Here is a 20,014-nt window from a genome sequence, read left to right as displayed (position 1 = left end):
GAATTTGTGTATTTTGTTCATTTGTTGTCATTGACACGGGTTTTTCATGGTTTCAAAATTGTTTCACCCTTTCCTTGCCATTTTTGGATAACCAAGGTGTGATGGGATTCTTTTCTGGTTGAGATTTGGATTCCCTAAAGGTTTTGGAACCGAGTGAGGTGGTCTGAGGAAAATTCCCAAAGGTTGGGGGTGGAAGTGGTTTAATATCTATAAAGCCCTCAATAGGTGGGTGAAGACAGGAAAATCCCTCAAGGTAATGGTGAAGAAACTCTGAGGCATCCAAACTTGTTTTTGGCATTGTGATCTATTGACTGGTTTTGGCAAGATCGCAGTAGCCTGAGGGCCGAGGTTCCTTAATATCTGGGAATTCCTAGTTGTTTATGTCTTGAGATCCCACATTCATGCTTGGAATATGGCACAGGGGTGACCGGCTGACAGAAATATTTGGTTTAGCCCAATCTATGGTCGGGTGGTACATGGAAGTCCCTGACTTGGTTGGCTTTTGCATAAGTTAATAAGAGCTATTTTCTTATTGTAATCTATGAGAAAATGTACTTTTTTATTATGGTGATTTAATGGTTTTTTTTCATGGTTATTAATCTGGTTATATGTTGGTTATAAGAATGGACTGGTAATGTGCTCTAGCTTTCTCTTGTTCAGGATTTGATAAGTATTTGATGGTTAATGAATGTGTGGCTCACAAGTGTTATTGCAACTATTATGAGAGGGCATTAGATCTTCTTCACAATTTTTAGGTAAGTTTCAAACTCCTATGATCATATATGCATTCATGACCTATAGTTTACATGTTTACCATACATTTGACGAAATGGCTATCATGGTTAGGTCAAGTTCTTGTTCAACTTTTGTATGATTATCATTTTCATTAAGTTAATTATCATTTTGGAAAGTCTCAAGAAGTTCTAAGCAGTGGTATAGAGGCTGACTTGGAATTGTGGCTCAGATATTGGGACAACACCTTATGAACTAAGGATTTCTGGCTATAACCACACTTAGGTAGGTTTGTGCATGTGATTGGAGGGTCATAACTGCACCCTTGCAGGCTTGTGCATGCAGTTGTGGGCCTAGGTCACTAAAAAATCTATCCAACTCAAGGTTGTCTTTGGCCCTTGAGTGTCCTATTTTCAGTTGTTGGCCCCACTTCCATAATTGAATCTTCGAGGTTGGGTCATGTCATAGTAACTCTTCGTCTCATGTTTACCTTGGAAAGCTAGTGAAATTGGTTAAATGTGGGAGGGGGTGTGTTACATGGTGCTATACGAGCGGGTTCCATTCTCTTTGGGCAATATCTTATACCATTGGGTGATATCAGACCGGGTTCTGTTCTCTTTGGGTGATATCTGGTACCACAGGGTGGTACCAGAGCAGGTTCCATTCTCTTTGGGTGGTATCAGAGCAGGTTCCATTCTCTTTAGGTGATATCTAATACCACATGGTGGTACTAGAGTGAGGTTGCAACACTGGACCTTGGGGTAAAAGTTATTGTCATACATGCATTTTAGTGTGTATGTGGTTCTTACGCATGCATGGTAATGGCTATGGTTAACATGTATGTGGTTAGTGTTATATTCTTGTTTTTTCGAGTATGACGATTGATGCGTCGATGTCATTATGTATAATATGTATCATGTATTCTGAATAGATTTTGTAGACAAGATAGCCTCCCCTAAACTTCACTGAGGCATTTTGATTATGTTTATATTTGGTTATCTGACATGGTATGTTTGCAGGAAGAAGAAGATGGTTAAAGATGAATAATAGAATGGTGGATTATAGTTCACGAGACTCTCCTTATAGATCAAATGAGAAACCAAGAGATGAGTACTCTCTTGACATAGTGGATACCTTGAGAAGTATAAAGGTAGAAATCAAAAGTTTCAACAAAGATAATGACATAACCGTTCAGTCGTAGGAAATACTTTCCAGGGAACAAAAAAAACAAGCAGAGGTCAATGTAGTTATCCTTCAGAGTTTGTCAGAGTCACAGAGATAGGGACAACCACAAATCACTTATGGATAGGAGGACATGGCTAATGGGGAATATGGTAGTAGATCTCAATCAAGGCACAGGTCGGATAGGGATGAAAAAATCAGAGATGGTAGGTTCTTTGATACACCTGATAGAAGAGGCAGTGGCTACATGTTTTATTCTAGTTTTGGTTCAAATAGGTATCATGGTCCTCATCACTATCATCCTTACACGAGGAGTGAGAGGGGAAACTTTCCATATGAGTTCAAAAAAGCCAAGCCACCTACATTTGATGGTGAACTTAAGAAACCGAAACATGTAGAGGCATGGTTGCATGGGATGAAGAAGTTCTTTGAGCTGCATGATTATACATAGAACATGAAAGCCACAATAGTGATTCTAAGTCTCAAAGGAAAAGCAGACATCTAATGAGAAGATGTAAAGCATGTTAGAGATATCAGGATTAAAAAGTCATAAGAGAAATTTTGAGGTATAAAATATGCCTTCTATGGAATACTATAAAATATTAGTGGAAATAATAAAATAAGATTGGATTACCTCATCAAATTTTGGAGGGAAAAAATAAAAACTATTTTTTCAACTCGTATTTTCAACTTATATATACATAGTTTTACTCAAATTTTGAGTGGGAGCACTTGTTGGATGCAAAATTTAATTCCTCGTCTAAGGAGTACCCATGTTGCATACTTCTGGTGGAACCTTCTACATGAAAAATGAGAAATACATGAAAAAATGTGATTGCAATCACATTTTTTTATTTTTATGTATTTCTCATTTTTCGTGTAGCAAGGTCCATTGTAAGTATTAAACACAGGCACTCCTTGGATGAAGAATTAAATTATGTATCCAACGAGTGCTCCCGCTCAAAATTTGATTAAAACTATGGGTAGCTAAGTTGAAAATACGAGTTGAAAAAGTAGTTTTTTATTATTTCATCTTATTACCTTTTTACTCCAAAAATGGTGAATAACCCCCCATGTTTGACATCATCACCTTAAATCCTATTGGTTCTTATAAATTTGATTTTGGTTGTACATTTTTGTTTTGAGGCCCATTTTTGACCTCAAAATTTCTCTAATGTGAGTTGGCATGAGTTCAAAAGACTATTTAGGAAGAAGTATTTGTCAAAGAGATATTATGATGGTAAGGCTAAGGAGTTCAATGAGTTTAAGATGGGATATATGAAAAACAAGGAGTACACAACTAAGTTATTAGATTTATTGAGGTATGCAACTTACCTCAAGGATGAGAAGACAAAAGTTCAGATATTCCTAGTGGACTACCATTAACATTCAAGGATCAGATTGAGTATGATGAGCTCTGGTCGCTGGAGGAAGCCATTGAAAAGTTGAAGCATTGTTATGAGTAATCGAATCTTAAGTCGAGTCTAAGAAGGATTTGAAAGGGAATGAAAATACTAAGGGAAAGTGGTCACCGAAGTGAGCAAGACCTTAGGATGCAGGTGAGAAGGAAAATGTTGATCCTTACAAGAAATTTAATCCAGTTGAGAAGGGACATGGATTTCAGCCTTGAGAGCAGCAAAATAATGGTAGTGGCAGAGAACTATTGCAGTGTTGGATATGTGGCAAGGATCATTGCAAGAAGGATTTTCCATTGTATCAGGGTGGCATACCTCATATCTAAAGTGTGTAGAAGGATGTGGGCAAGAGCATTCCTCAGATCTATGCAGCATTGGATAATAGGAAGAATGATCACTAGAAATATATTATTGAGATGGAAGGTATTTTTTTTCCCCAGGGAAAACCAAAATTTTCTATTATAAAGAGAAAATTACATGTTGTAGATGCCTATGCAGCATATGCCATATGTTGGGCCGTAGCCATCAAAAAATAAGTCTATACAAAATTTACCCATACAGGGTATGCTGTGATTGTTCATGTAGATGTTATATACATATAAATATATACCATAGCCTATGAAAAAGTGCAAAAATATACCACAAAATTAAGGCCTATTGGCCCACTGGTAGTGCTGATCTATGTATGACCGATGATAGTATCAGAAATGATCTTCACCCTGCTATTCCTTTATAATCCAAATCCCCCTGGGTTGTACCGTGGCCGCCTTGGATAACATGTCAGCAACCTGATTGCGCTCCTTGTAAATATGTTGACAATATATTCAAATTGAGATTTAAATAACATAACTTTAGCCAATATATTTTTGAGTGAGTGCATATGACATGCAGATGCATTGTTGAACCAGTTTATTATGATTTTTGAATCCCCAAATATCTGTAGGTGCCTGCATTCATGTGCAAGTGCAAAATGGAGCAAGTGTCAGAGGGTGATCAATTTAGAAAAGTTATTTGTGCCTGCTCCCAAACCCATATGAATGTGGAAGACATGGTTTTTAGATATGTGAAATAGTATACCCCCCCCCCCCCCCCCCCCCGCCCCCACACCCTTTTTCATGTGAAGTTCCTTTAAAATATGCCAATGGAATGTTGCGGTTGATAACTTCTGGGATCACAACCTGAACAGGAGGAGAAGAGTCCTCATCGGGAATTTCATTGTATGCATTAATGATACAGGTAATGGAGATAGACCAACAAACATCTCTGTCTCTGAAAATAACTCCATTCCTATTCAGCCAAATGGTCCAGATGATGATCAGGGGGAGACAGTGGAGTTTTAGGTTCGAGGTCCCCTCCCTCCAATGATTCCATGCCTCCGGAATGATATTTCTGAGCCATCGGGTAGTAATGGAGATAGAAGTGAGAACCTGTGACCATATGTCAATCACAGTGGGATAGTGAATAAATAGATTATCATTAGTTTCATCTGCCTGTTGACATAAAACACACCATGAAGGGTCGAAAAAAGACCTTTGCATCAAATTGCTCCTAGTGGGTGCTTTATTCCTTAAGATATTCCACATTAACAGTCTTGTGCGAGGAGGGGCTTTGAGCTTCCATATAGTCCGTCACCAATCTATAACCATGGGAGGTGTGTGGGATGCATGGTTGATGGGATATCCATATTTAGGTGTATATACACCATGTCTAACATAAGCCTAGATGAGTTCCTCATCACCCTCCATGATATGAACATGTGATTCTTTAAGAGAATTTGTATAATCAGACCATATCTGGTGCCACTGATAAGAGATGCCTAATATCTCTGTTGACTTTCATGGTTGAGTGAAAATGGTGGCATTCTCCATATCAGCATTGTTAGCAAGCCAATGAATGTCATGGTTCTTGAGGAAATGAATGAGATCCAGTGGTAGCTGGTACATAGTACCACTGCCTATCTAGGGATCCATGCATATCCGCACTAATTGGCCATCACAGATGTGCCATACAAGTCCATTCCTGATAGTGGGTAGTGAATGAAGGACAACTTGCTAGATTGAAGAAATACCTGTTTTGTGCCATGATGGGGGTCGAATCTAGTCCAATGTTTGAAGGGGCTAGATATATGAAATGCACCACCTCTGTCCATAGGTTGTGTGAGGTAATGATGAGCCATCCCATCTTGGCTGCTAGTGCATGAGCAAAGGATGGAAGGTCTTTTAAACCCCATCCAACCCACTTCTTTGGGAGTGCAGTGTGGCTCCATCCCACGCAAGCAAAAGGTATCCCTTCCTTATGGCCATTCCAAAGGAATTTGTAGCAAATCTTTTGAATCCGAGTGAGAATACCTTTAGGTATCCATGCCAAAGACATCCAATACATTGATGTTGCTTCCAAGATTGATTTGATAAGAACTAATCGCCCAACTCTAGAAATGAACCTATGGTTCTAGTTGAGAAGTCCCTTTTCAACCTTGGCCACCAGCCATGTCCAATCCCCTATTTTGTAATAGTGAGGTTTAATTTGGAACCCCAGGTATTTGAGTCCTTCTTCCAGTTGTAGTCTTTGGAAGGGAAATTTTTGTGTAGCAATCTACATTTCCTGAGGAGAGAAAGTGGAGAAGGTAATTGTGGATTTCAACCTGTTTGATTCCATACCCATAGCAGCTGAAAAGAGCATCAAAATATCATGGTATAGAGGAGTCTTGGATAATACCATTGAGAAAAATAAGCACATCATCCACAAATAGGAGGTGGGTAATAGTACAATGTTCAGTGATCTTAAGACCATGATTTCACCCCTCCCTTTTGGCTTGATGGATTAGTCTACTGAGCCCTTCCATTACCAGGAGAAAAAGGAGAGGGGATAGAGGGCATCCTTGTCTGAGTACATGTTCAACATGAAAGAAGTGGGAAGCAGAGCCATTAATGAGAACAATGAATGATGTTGTGGTGATACAACACATGATCCAATTAATGAAGGATATAGGGAAGCCTAATGAGTAAGGAGCATTCAAATGTATAACAAATTGGCCTAGTTGAAAGCCTTGGATAGATCGATATTAAGGATGGCTCCTTTAATCTGCTTCTTCTTAATGGAGTTGAGGGCATCTTGTGCAGTACCAACAACTTCATGGATTTGATGATTATGAAGGAAAGAAAATTTATCAGGCAAGATGTGATGAGCGAAAATGGGTTTGATGTGATTGGCGATGATCTTGACAATGATCTTGTGGAGGCAGTTGCAGAGGGATATGGGCCTAAAATCATTGAAAGTGTTGGGAGAGCCCACTTTGGGAATAAGAGAAATGAAGGTGGAGTTGGTTGCCTCATACATTCGACTAGTAAGTCTGCATTCCTCCAAGACATTTAGGAGATCATGTCCAGTGGTGTCAAAGAAGGAAATATAAAATTGAATAGTTCACCCATCTGGCCCTCGGATCTTATCCTTTTTAAACCATTTAAGTGTGCTCTCCAATTCCCCCATGGTGACAGGTTTGATAAGATCTTTAGAGTCCTCTTGGTCAATATAGTGAGGGAAAAGCCCATCTATCTGAACAATTTCTGCAATAGATGCACCAGGGGGTGCCTTGAACAACTGTTGGAAGTGTGTGTTTCCTAAATGGGCCAGTTGCTGATAGGAGGAGGCAAATTGTCCATCCTTGGTAGGCATTTTACAAATGGTGTTGATGGCCCTTCTCTCCTTCGCATAATTGTGATTTTTTTTTTTGTATTGTCATCTCCAGCCTTTAACCATATAGCCTGACTCCTAAGTCACCAAGTTTCCTCACGGTCTTTGAGAATCTTGGATCTTTGGGTCTCTAGATCAGTGAGATAGGAGTTAGCTTCTTCAGATGTGAAACCTCTTCCATGCTCATCCAAAAGGTCTACCATCTTATCTTCTATGATCTTGAGGGACTTATCATTCTGATCTCTTTTATTCTTGGCCCATTTTATAGATATGCTCTTTATCTCAAGGAGGTTTTGATAGAAGCCTTCGGAAATTGATCTCCCTTAAGAAGGTGGATGTGCATGCCAGAAATCTGTAACCATATTGGTGTAATTAGGGTGATTCATCCAGGTGGAGTTGAATTTAAAAGGATCCCTGGGCTTCAGGAAGGGACCAAACAATTCAAGATAGATAGGAGAGTGATCATAGATTCCACCTGATCCCACCCACTGATGGTAGTTTGTCAAAGCATGAACCAGTTGTTCCTTAATTAGAAATATATCCAATTGTCTAGCTAAGGCAACCTCTCTGGTTCTTCTGTTGCGCCAAGTTGGCTGTAATTTGTTCATGGGAATGTCAATTAGATGGTGATGCTCGAGAATTTTGGCCATGGAGTCCGATAGGGGATTAAGATAAGCATTGCTTCCCCACGATTCCCCAAAACCAATAGAAAAGTTCAAGTCCCCTCCCATGATGAGGTTGTTTGAATTGACGAGGGAAAAATTGAGGAGCTGAGTCTAGAATTCAGCTTGGTTGAGACAAGGAGCATATATGCTAATGATTCTGAATTCCATCCCTAGTTTTGAAGAGTATATATCCATGCCAATAAACCCTAATCCCCCCAAGATGAAATAATATTAATAGAGCGAGGGTTGATCCCCACTGCAATGCCTCTAGATCTTCCAATGACATCATGAGCGTGGAAGATCCAACTCGATTTCAGTGCTTAAAGAACAAGGATAATCTGATGTACTTTAACGAGGGTTTCTTGCAGATAAATAATGTCAGTAGGCTCAGAATCCAATAACCTTATGAGGGTTATTTATTTAGCAGGGCTAGCCAAGCCCCTACAGTTGAAATAGAGCCATTTCATGATGGAAACTGGGGGAGGTTGTTCGATGCTCTAAGTACCCTGTCAAGTGTGGTTTGTCGACCCATAGTCACATCCACCCTATCCTGAATGATAGCCTTGGAGATGTATGCATGCCTACCCCTGGATATCTTGGTAGATTTTTGGGGGGGGGAGATCAACCCGATCCCAACAAATTCAGGGGGGGATGAGATACTCGAGAGTGAATATTACAAGAATGTGAGTGACCAGAGTTGGTGGAGAGCTCCGAAGAAGGAAGAGTATCCAACCCAAGGATAGACGGCGGGTAGTGGAGTTAGATGGAGCAATGAGGTCTAGGGGGCATGTTAAGGGGGACGATGAAATACCAGGTATAGATGCAAATGCAACATGATGATGTTGTGTAGAAACAGATGTAGTAAAAAAGGATGTAGAGTAGGGAGAAGAAGAAGTACCCGATGAGTGAGCAACCACTACAGTAGCTCGAGATCTTGTCATAGGTGGGGAGGGTGGCCTGCGAGAAGTCGAGGTTGTCATCTTATCTGCCCTGCATTCAGTGGATTGTGGTCCCTATGATCGAGAAGTCGAATCTTCAGGAACAAGAGATGCATCCGGAGCCGCTATAGCTGATTCTTTGATAGGGGAAGCAATGTTAGGTTATGTTATATTCTTTCCACAACTAGCCCACATAGTTAACCGAGGGGTTAGAAGGGGAGTGGAGCCCCCCCTTCGTTGTGCTGATTGCATAGCGGGGGGAGTCAAAGGGGGTTTGAGGGGTGTAGGTAACCCCACTCAATAAATTTTGGTTTTGGACCCTATGTTAGGTTGGGCGGACCTACCTATGGTTTTGTGCATGATTTTCGCACATGGTTTTGGACGCGATGGTTTTTGGTCCATGGTTTTGGACGCGATGGTTTTCGGTCCGTGGTTTTGGACGCGATGGTTTTTGGTCCATGGTATTGGATGCTTCGGCATGTATAAATATGTATTGTAACATTGAAAGGAACATAACGAAAAATCAAGCTGGTAGTCCCGGTTTTGGGATCCAGGGGAAAATCTCTATGTATGTGTGTTTTATGTGTTATGCTCTCACATTGTTTATTTTCTTTATTTTAGAATTCATATGCAGGTGATTTTTGTACGAGGTTAAAACCTACATTTGGTATCAGAGTTGTTTTGGCTTCAAGGGGATGCCTTAGTTGCTGAGAGGTTTTGCTCGGGCCTGTGGTAGACCTTGTTCAGCGGGAGATTTGCGGAATCGATTCTAGTGGTGAATGAAGATGGCGAGCAGTGGAAAGTTAGAGATCGAGAAATTTAATGGTCAAAGTTTTGAGTTATGGAAACTCAAGATGGAGGATCTATTGGTCGATAAAGATCAGTGGATCGTGGTAGATCCAAGTACTAAACCAATGGGAGTGTTCGATGAAGAATGGAAGAAGTTGGATCATAAGGCAAAGAGCGCAATACGATTGTGTGTCTCAGATTCAGTATTGCTAAATGTATCAGGGGAAGCTACGACGAAGGCTTTGTGGGACAAGTTAGGGACTTTGAACCAATCTAAGTCTTTGGTGAATAAACTATTCCTATGGAAAAAACTGTATAACCTGAGGATGAAAGATGGAGACTCAGTGACAGAGCATTTGAATGCGTTTAATACCGTGGTAAGTCAGTTATCGTTTGTTGATATCAAAATTTCAGATGAAGATAAGTGCATTAGTTTGTAGTGTTCTCTACCAGATTCGTGGGATAGTCTGGTTATTGCAATAGGTAGTCTGGTTAATGCAACTTCCTTGCAGTTTGATGAAATAGTCTCATCCTTGCTGACGAAGGAGATGAGAAGGAAAAATATGGAGAGCCAGAATGGTGATGCCTTGTTTATACGAGGACGGTCCCAGAATAGAAACAAAAATAAGTCATCGAGTGGGAGATCTAAATCTCTAGGAAAACCTGTAAAGGTGGTGTGCTGGAAATGCGGAAAGGAAGGGCACTACAAAAGGGACTGTAAATCTAAAGCTCCTTACAAAGGAAAGGGATTTGATGATTCTCCTTATACAGAGGTGAAAACCACCTCAGATGAAGGTGGGGATGTGTACTTAACTTCTTCAAGTACACATGTAGATCATGAGGCATGGTTGATTGACTCAGGTGCATCCTTTCACTTCACTCCCCATAGAGAGTGGTTCTATGAGTATGAGAAATACGATGGTGGTGATGTCTTCTTAGCGGATGATAGGAAGGCTAGAATTGTTGGTCACAGAACAGTAAAGTTGAAGGTGCAAGGTGGAAGGGTTAGAACACTTCCTTGTGTCCTACATATTCCTGCATTGGTCAAAAATATGATTTCTGTAAGCAAGCTAGATGATGCAGGTGTAAAAACAATGTTCGAGAAGGATACCTGCAAGATGGTTAAGGGAGCACTGGTATTGATGCAGGGAGTTTGGATTGGAACTCTGTACAAGCTGCAAGGTAGCACTATTGTTGATGGGTGCAATAGTTCTGTGGTTCCTGAAAGTGGAGCAGAAAATCTAGCGGCCTCTGGAGAGAAGACCACGTTGTGGCATCAAAGGCTTGGACATATTGGAGAGAAGGGCCTTCGAATACTTCATGATAAAGGTATGGTAGAAGGTATGAGTAATAGCTCTCTGGATTTTGATTTCTGTGAAAATTGTGTATATGGGAAGCAGAATTGGGCGAGTTTCCCCTCTGGTGGTAAGAGGGTGAAACAGATATTAAAGCTTGTGCACAGTGATGTGTTTGGATCTGTGAAGGTTCCATCACTAGGTAAGTCTGTGTACTATGTATCATTTATAGATGACTTCTCAAGGAATACATGGATATATTTCCTTAAGAAGAAATTTGAAGTCTTTGACAGGTTTAAAGAATTTAAGGCTCTGGCGGAAAACTAGTCAGAGAAGAAGATAAAGGTGCTGAGGACAGATAATGGTGGAGAGTTTTACAGTAAGGAATTTGAAGAATTCTATAAGAAGTGTGGTATAGCACGGCAGAAGAATACTCCATATACACCTCAGAAAATGGAGTTGCAGAAAGAATGATCCGGATTTAAATAGGAAAGCAATAAAATAGAGAGATAACCATAAAGACAAATATGCAGCGGAAATAATACTTCATTTCATTACTGTAAAATACTGAAATATGCTTACAAATAGAAATGGAAATAACCCAGCTAGGGCCATGGTAGCTTATCTCTGAGAAGAGATGTGTCGGCTACATGCCTCTGAACTGTTCTCCAAAACAACTGTGTTACAATGAGGCTCGAGGGCCTATTTATTGTTGAGAAACAATGGAAAACCCTTCACATTCCAAAACCTAACCCTAGAAGATGAAACGCCAAATTGTGGGCCCCGTTTTTGGGTAAGTTGGTACATCAACTTCCCGGGATCACGAATTGGTCGTACTATCTCCGTTTGACGTGCATGATAGCTCGTTGGAAAGATCTCTCCGAGGAATACAACGGAAAAGACGATTTTTGGACAGAAAAATCGCTGGCCCAAAAAACGTCGTTTAGGGCCTCAAAACGGCTCCGGAAGTTTAGGACCCGAAAAACTGCTAAAAATAGTAAACTGTGCTATAATTAAGGACACATAAAAACTAAAAGAGACAGTTGTGGGGGTCCAAATGGGATATGTGGGTGGCCACCAACATCCACCTGGATCAAATAATGAACAAGATGTTGATGGAAAGGGCAAGAAGTATGCTCAATGGTGCCGAGTTAGGACGAGAATTATAGGCAGAGGCGGTGGAGACAACATGTTACCTGGTCAACAGATCACCTTCATCAGCATTGGAGGATAAGGCTCCACAAGAGGTATGGATTGGTAAGAAACCCTGTCTTTCACACCTGAGGGTATTTGGATGTGATGCATATGTACATGTTCCAAAGGAGAAATGAACCAAGTTGGATAGTAAATCTGAAAAGTGCATCTTTATTGGGTATAAGGATGGTTTAAAGGGTTATAAGATTTGGAACCCAGTAACAAGGAAGGTTGTGTATAGCCGAGATGTGGTGTTTAAAGAAGTGAAAGATGTTATTAAACATGAAGTTCAACCAAAGGAACCTGAGAAGATAGAGTTTGATCTAAAGGAGGAAGAATCAGATTCTATAGCAGAGGAGGAATCAGAATATGAAGAGCCACAAACTCCGGGTGTGAGAATATCAGTTCGAGAAATAAGGAAACCATAAAGGTATAGTCCATCTGCTTTCTATTCAAATTTTGCTTTATCTATTACTGATGATGGTCTCAGAACTGTGAAGGAAGCAATAGATTCAGAGGATGGAAAACCCTGGAAAGAGGCCATGGTTGATGAAATGGAATCTTTGCACAAAAATGACGCTTGGGATCTGGTGGAGTTACCAGCTGGAAGGAAACCCATTGGTAGAAAATGGGTGTTCAAGAAGAAGACAAATGCAGAAGGAAAGGTGGATAAATACAAAGCTTGGTTGGTAGCAAAAGGTTATTCCCAGGTGCCAGGAATTGATTTTGGTGATATTTTTTCTCCTATTGCCAAGGTAACTTCCATTATATTACTTTTATCTATTACTGTTGTTTTTTATTTTGAGGTAGAACAGATGGATGTGAAAACAACATTTCTTCACAGGGATGTAGAAGAGGAGATCTACATGAAAAAACTTGAAGGCTTTGCTATGAAGGGTAAGAAACAATTGGTATGCAAGTTAAAGAAGTTTGTGTTTGGGTTAAAACAGTCACCAAGGATGTGGCATCAGAAATTTGATACATTTATACGGGGACTTGGCTTCACCAGAAGCAAAGTAGATCACTGTGTGTATTTTAAATTAATTGGTGACCATGCTATTTATTTGGTCTTGTATGTGGATGATATGTTGTTGGTTGGAAATGACAAAGAAATTATCCAGGATTTGAAGACCCATTTGTCCTCCAAATTCGACATGAAAGATCTTGGTGCTGCAAACTATAACTTGGGCATGGAAATTAAAAGAGATCGGACAAAGAGGAAGCTCTGGTTAAACCAGAGGAAGTATGTCGATACAATATTGCAGAGGTTTAATATGCAGGATAGTAAATTGGTGGAGGTTCCTATTCCTATAGGTGTAAAGTTATCTGCTGAACAGTGTCCCAAGACACTAGAAGAGGAAGAGGAAATGTCCTATGTTCCATATGCAAGTGCAATCGGTAGCCTAATGTATGCGATGGTCTGTATTAGACCAGACATTACATATGCAATGGGAGTATTGAGCAGGTTTATGTCAAAACTAGGGAAGGAGCATTGGACAATAGTGAACAGGGTTTTCAGGTATTTGCATGGCACTAGTGATTATGGTTTGTGCTACCAAGGAAGACCAGGATTGGACAGAGTGTTGGATATTCATGGCTTTGTTGATGCAGACTGGGCCAGAGATCTGGAATAGAGAAGATATACAAGTGGGTATGTGTTTAACCTGTTTGGAGGTGCAGTGAGTTGGATGAGTAAGAAACAATCTATAGTGGCACTATCAACTACAGAGGTAGAATACATGGCAACCACTCATGCAAGCAAGGAGGTAGTTTGGTTGCAGAGATTGTGTTCAAATATGGGGTTAGTATAGGGAGCTATAAGGATAGACTGTGACATCTAAAGTGCAATTTTCTTGGCAAAGAACCCTGCATGTCATTCAAATACAAAGCACATTGATGTTAAGTATCACTTTGTGAGGGATATGATAGAAGACAAAAGGTGTTACTGGTAAAGGTGGACACTTTGAAGAATACTGCAGATGCATTGACAAAATTTGTGAGCTCTGTGAAGTTCTCTTGGTGTAGAGAAACAATGGGCGTTGCAAGGCTGGATAAATGACTAAGCTCTCATGTGACCCCCTGTGGAAAGAAAACAACAAGTGGGAGAATGTTGGGTTGTGTTATATTCTTTCCATGACTAGCTCACATAGTTAAGTGGGGGGTTAGAAGGGGGGCGAAGCCCCCCCTTTGTTGCGTCGATTGCATAGCAGGGGGAGTCAGAGGGTGTTTGAGGGGTGCAGGTAACCCCACTCTATAAATTATGGTTTTGGACAGTATGTTAGGTTGGGTGGACCTACCTATGGTTTTGTGCATGATTTTTGCACATGGTTTTGGACGCGATGGTTTTCGGTCCATGGTTTTGGATGTGATGGTTTTTGGTCCATGGTATTGGATGCTTCGGCATGTATAAATATGTATTGTAACATTGAAAGGAACATAATGAAAAATCAAGCTGGTAGTCCCGGTTTTGGGATCCGGGGGAAAATCTCTGTGTACATATGTTTTATGTGTTATGCTCTTGCATCGTTTATTTTCTTTATTTTGGAATTCGTATGCAGGTAATTTCTGTACGGGGTTAAAACCTACAAGCAGTAGAGGTAACTAGTGGACATTCTTTGTATATGTGAATCACCTTGTGGAATCTCCTGCACCTAAAGGGCACACCTTCATAGTCCAGGAGTTGGATGTGGGTGACTTGGCGCCAATGCAGTGTAATATGTTCCTCCAATCACTCTATAGTATCCAAATACACCAGTATACGAGGTATAGAGTTGTTACCAGATGTTTCGTAAGTCTTGTCATAGTCAAGGAATGTGCCAAGCGCATTCCAAATGTGTGAAAAAATATCCTCTAACCAAAAATGGAGGGGGGGACCAGGTACCCTGACCCAAAGTGGACCTGCTCCCAGCTGTTCATGCTCAGGGTCGAATAATGGGCTCTAGTGCTTGAGCAAAATAGGAGCCATCTTGATATGCTAATAGCACGAAAGGACCCAAGTGGTGTGATCCTCCCTCAAAAATCTCAATGCAAATCAACCCTGAGCCAATGTAGTTATAGTTTGGAGTTCTGCGAGGATGTGCCCCCAAATTTCCATAACCCATAAATGTAAGCAGGCAACAGAGTATGCTCTCCCCCTGATTCTTCCAACCAATACTTTGTTGGCCGTGTCCACCACCTCACCTATTTGTACTCCAAAACTTAAGCAGTGTTCCAGATTCTTGCGGGAGGCTTTTACACACTTCAACTTTTTGTCTTTGTCGAAACGAGGAGTAGTCGGGTGGTCCTAGAGAGGATTTTGAGAGCCCGGAGTGTGTTGCTTAGATTGAGGGATGTTGGTGCAAGGGTTTATTGCAAGGGAATCAAAACAATCAGACAATGAGGAAGAAAGACCGAGAACAATCGAAGAGTGCGAGATATGTGGAGGGTCAAACGAGAGAAAAATGGAATCCATTTCAGTGACCAACCCCACCGCATGATGGATAATAGTGGAGGGAGGCAGATTTTTGGAATTCGGCGACACAGAATCATATGAAGGGGATGGGAGAATGCAGGTAGTGAGGATATGGAGGGTAGTCGGTGAGAGAGGAGGGCAGTCAAGGCCCAACGAATCTAATGAGAGGTTGGCGAATGAAATGGTGTGAGCAGAAGGGTCGATATCAGAATGGATGTGAGGAAAAAATGAATGCAATGGAGAGGTTGATCCCATGGGCCTAGTAACCGACACCTCCGATGAATGGCTAGGGCTCGTCCAGATGGAATCATGGGGATTAGGGCTAGCGGAGTAGTCGACTTGTCTTCGTCCATGTTTGACATTCTGCAGACAAACCAGAGACAACGAGAGATGGACAAAGGATCCTGGTGACAACGAGAGGGAATAGGTTTAATGGTGAGTACCAGCACAATAGGGTGAGTAGAGATGCAATGGTGTCTGTAGTAGAAAAAATAACCAAACCCTAACCTTTCTCAGTTAGGGTTTCGAAATTGCGCACCCTCGAGCCCTCCATACGCATTCTCGCCAATGTGCCTGATGGAAGGTATGTTTTGTGATCAAGTTGTTTCCATTTTGATTGAACCTAGATCTAATTATAGTTATGTTAATCCTGACCTGGTGGATAGGTGTGGTTTGAGTAAAGAAGTGCATGTAGAGTCTTGGTTGGTGTAGTTGGATACATGTACTAAGAAAATAGTTCATCATTGTGTAAGAACTTGTGCATTTGAGCTAAATGATATGTCTACATCAACGCATATAAATGTGATTCCATTGGGATGATACATTATGCTTTTGGGTATGGATTGGTTGTACCTTCATAGGACTAAGCTGTATTTTTATGAGAAGGCTTTTGAGTGCTTGTATGATCATGGAGAGAAGAGAATCTTGTAGGGTAAGAAGAAGCCTACATCAGTAATAATGGTTACAAGTATGCGAGAAAAGCGCAGTTGTAGGAAACGGTGTGTATTGTTCATAGCGCATGTTTCTAGCAATAAAGGTAAGGATGTTGAGGATGCAAAAGTCTTGAAGAGATATCCAGTTTTGTAGTAGTTTTAGGATGTATTTCTAGCAAAGATTTCAGAGTTTCCTCCTCACAAGGAAGTGGATTTTTCTATTGATTTGGTATCAAGAGAGACACCAGCATCGAAGGCACCTTACAGGATGAGCACTCCAGAGTTAGTGGAACTGAATTTGCAGTTGAAGGAAATGCTTGAAAAGGGATACATAAGGCCAATTGTGTCTCCTTGGGGTGCACGAGTGTTGTTTGTGAAGAAGAAGGATGGTACTCTCAGGTTGTGCATTAACTACATGAAGGTGAACAAGGTGATGATCAAGAACAAGTACCCATTACTAAGGTCGATTATTTCTTTGATCAGTTGAGGGAGTAATAGTGTTCTCGAAGATTGATCTGAGATCAAGATATCATTAGGTACACATCAAAGAAGAAGACATTTACAAGATCACATTTCGTACAAGATATTGGAATTATGAGTTTGTTGTGGTTCCTTTTGGTTTAAATAATGCTCTAGCTACTTTCATGTGTTTGATGAATAATGTGTTGCATCCTTATCTAGACAAGTCTGTGATAATATTCAATGATGATATATCATATATTCTAATAATGAGGAATAGCATGTAGAACACCTGGCAACAATATTAAAACTGTTGAGAGAGCATCAATTGACTACCAAGCTTACTAAGTGCAGTTTCTTTTAGACATAATTTCATTACTTGGGAAATGTTGTTTCCAAGGAAGGCATAACAGTGGACCCAAAAAAGATCAGAGCTATCATGGAATGGGAAGCTCCTAAGAATGTGGATGAAGTAAAATCATTCATGGGGTTAGCAGGTTATTACAGGAGGTTCATCAGGAACTTCTCATAGATTTCCTATCATATTGCATGTTTATAGAGGAAATAAAATAATTTTGAATGGACAGAGGAATGTGCAGCTAGTTTTGAGTAGTTGAAGAAGTTGCTTACAAGCGCTCTAATTCTAAAGATTATAGATCCAGATAACATGTTTGTGGCGTGTACAAATTCTTTCAAGAGAGAAATTGGTTGAGTCTTGATGCAAGATGGACATGTGGTAAGCTACGAGTCAAGGAAATTGAATGCGCACAAGAAAAATTATGTGACTCATAATCTTGAGTTGGCAGTGATCATTCATGCATTGAAGATGTGGAGGAACTATCTTCCTTTCATGAGGTAACCATGAGGTTTGTGTTAATGAGTTGAGTGATCATAGTGGATTGAGATACTTGTTTGACCAACCTAATCTGAATTCCAGGAAATCTAGATGGTTGTCTACTCTTAGTTAGTTTGACTTTGAGATCAGGTACATCAAGGGTAAGGAGAACACACTTGTTGATTTATAGGAGCGGATCTTGTAGGTGAGACAACAAGATGACAGGTACCAACAACCTAAGTGCATGTTACAACAAAAAAGTACATGTGATCAGGATGTGGATTATCATCTCACGACAAATGATTTGGTGACATTTAGGGACAGGATCTATGTGCCAGACAATGGTGAGATCAAGAATATTATCTTGTAGGTGGGACAACAAGATGACATGTACCAAAAACCTAAGCGCATGTTACAACAAAAAAGTACATGTGATTAGGATGTGGATTATCATCTCACGACAGATGATTTGGTGAGATTTAGGGACAGGATCTATGTGCTAGACAATGGTGAGATCATGAAGCTTATCTTGAGGGAATTTCATGTTAATTTGCATTCAAGTCATCCGAGATATAAAAAGAATTTTAGAACTATGAAAAATTTCTACTATTTGATGAATTTGAAGAAATACGTGACTAAATTCATTGCAAGGTGTTTATATTGTCAATAGGTAAAATAAGAGTGCAAGCATCCAGGTGGTTTACTACAATCAATCCTGATTTTAGAATGGAAATGGGAGGTCATTTCCATGCATTTCATCACAATTTTTCTGAAGACATCTAGATAACATGATTCCATCATGGTTATGGTTTACAGGTTTACCAAGATAGCTCACTTCATTCCAGTGAAGTTTACTAATTCAGCTAGTGAGGTAGCTCTATTCTTCATCAGGGAGATAGTGAGACTACATGGTGTTCCTAAGAAGATTGTATTTGACAAAGATGCCAAGTTCACTTCTAGGTTTTGGAAGGAGTCATTTTTAGGTTTGGGGAAAAAATTGGCTTTGAATACAACCTATCATCCACAGACAGATGGACATACAGAGAGGGTCAACAAGATGATGAAGGATATGTTGAGTATGTATGTTATGCACTAACAGAGGAAGCGTGAAGAGTATCTTCCACTGGTTGATTTTTCATATAACAATGGGTATTAGGAGTCCTTGAGGATAAGTCTGTTTGAGTAACTTTATGGGAAAATTTATAATACTCCTATCAGCTAGAGCAATCTAGTGAACAGGGTACTGATTGGACCAGACATGTTGGTAGAGATGGAATAGGAAATGCAAGCTATTAAGAAGAATTTAAATGCAACATAGGACATGCATAATAGTTATGCAAATCAACACATGGTATTTAAGGAGTTTCAGGTTTGGGAGCATGTGTACTTACACATCAAGCCAATGAATAACTCCTTGAAGATTGGATCATGTGCCATGTTGGAACCTCGGTATTATGGGCCTTTTTTTGATCCTTGAGAGTATTGGACTAGTGGCCTACAAACTCGCATTGCCTCTGACATTGAAAGTCCATGATGTATTCCATGTTTCATTACTTAAAAAATATGTGGAGGATGTTTATCATGTAATTGACTGGTTTGTATTGTAGGTGGATCCAAAAGGATAATTCTAGCTGGAACCTTAATGTATATTGTAGCGGAACCAACTCATGCTCTGGAATCGAGAAATCAAGCAAGTTAAAGTGTAGTGAAAGAACTTTGGGCCTGATAAAGCTACACGGGAGATGGCTGATCAGGTGCAGCCTTTGTATCCTTAATTGTTTCTCAGTTAAGGAAAAGGAGTTTTGGTATATGTACATATATATGTCTGGTTATTATTATGAATATCAGAGTGAGTTGTGTTATAAATCTCCAATAAGAGGTATGATTGTCATGTTGGCTTTATCTTTTCAGCAGGTTGTTATTGTAAATATTACATTGAGCTAAGTTATAAATCTCCATCAGTAGTATGCTTTAGTTTTCAGTGGTTTTGTTGGCCATAGTATCATAGAACACTGAGGATGGTGTTCCCCTAAGGAGGAGGGGTTTGCAACAACCCCAGGTTAAAAGTTCATGTAATAAAGTAAATAAAGGAAAAATAAGACCAAGGTCATGGGACACGTATTCCAAGTTGAATGTTGGGGAAACCATCCTAGTGGGTGTCACTTTCAACTTATTATGGCTAAGGAAATTGGAAAAGGAATGAGGCATTAATTAACATTTATTTATGAAAATAAAGGTAAATAGGAGAAAAGGGAGATGAAGGGTCACAAATTTTCATCAAAGAAAATTGAAGGAAAATAGAGGTAACTGAAGAAAATAGAGGCCTCAATGATAAACGAGCTTTTGAGGATCATTTCATAGCTTTTGACAGTTTATCTTTTTGTCAGTTTTAGTTTTGGCTCTCATTCACTATTGCACACTTAGAGAATTCTTGGAG

The sequence above is a fragment of the Pinus tabuliformis genome, chromosome 4_2 (genome assembly GCF_031772625.1).
Source record: "Pinus tabuliformis cultivar Carrire ecotype Pingquan chromosome 4_2, CPIR1, whole genome shotgun sequence".
NCBI lineage: Eukaryota > Viridiplantae > Streptophyta > Pinopsida > Pinales > Pinaceae > Pinus > Pinus tabuliformis.
Note: the sequence above shows the minus strand (reverse complement) of the source record.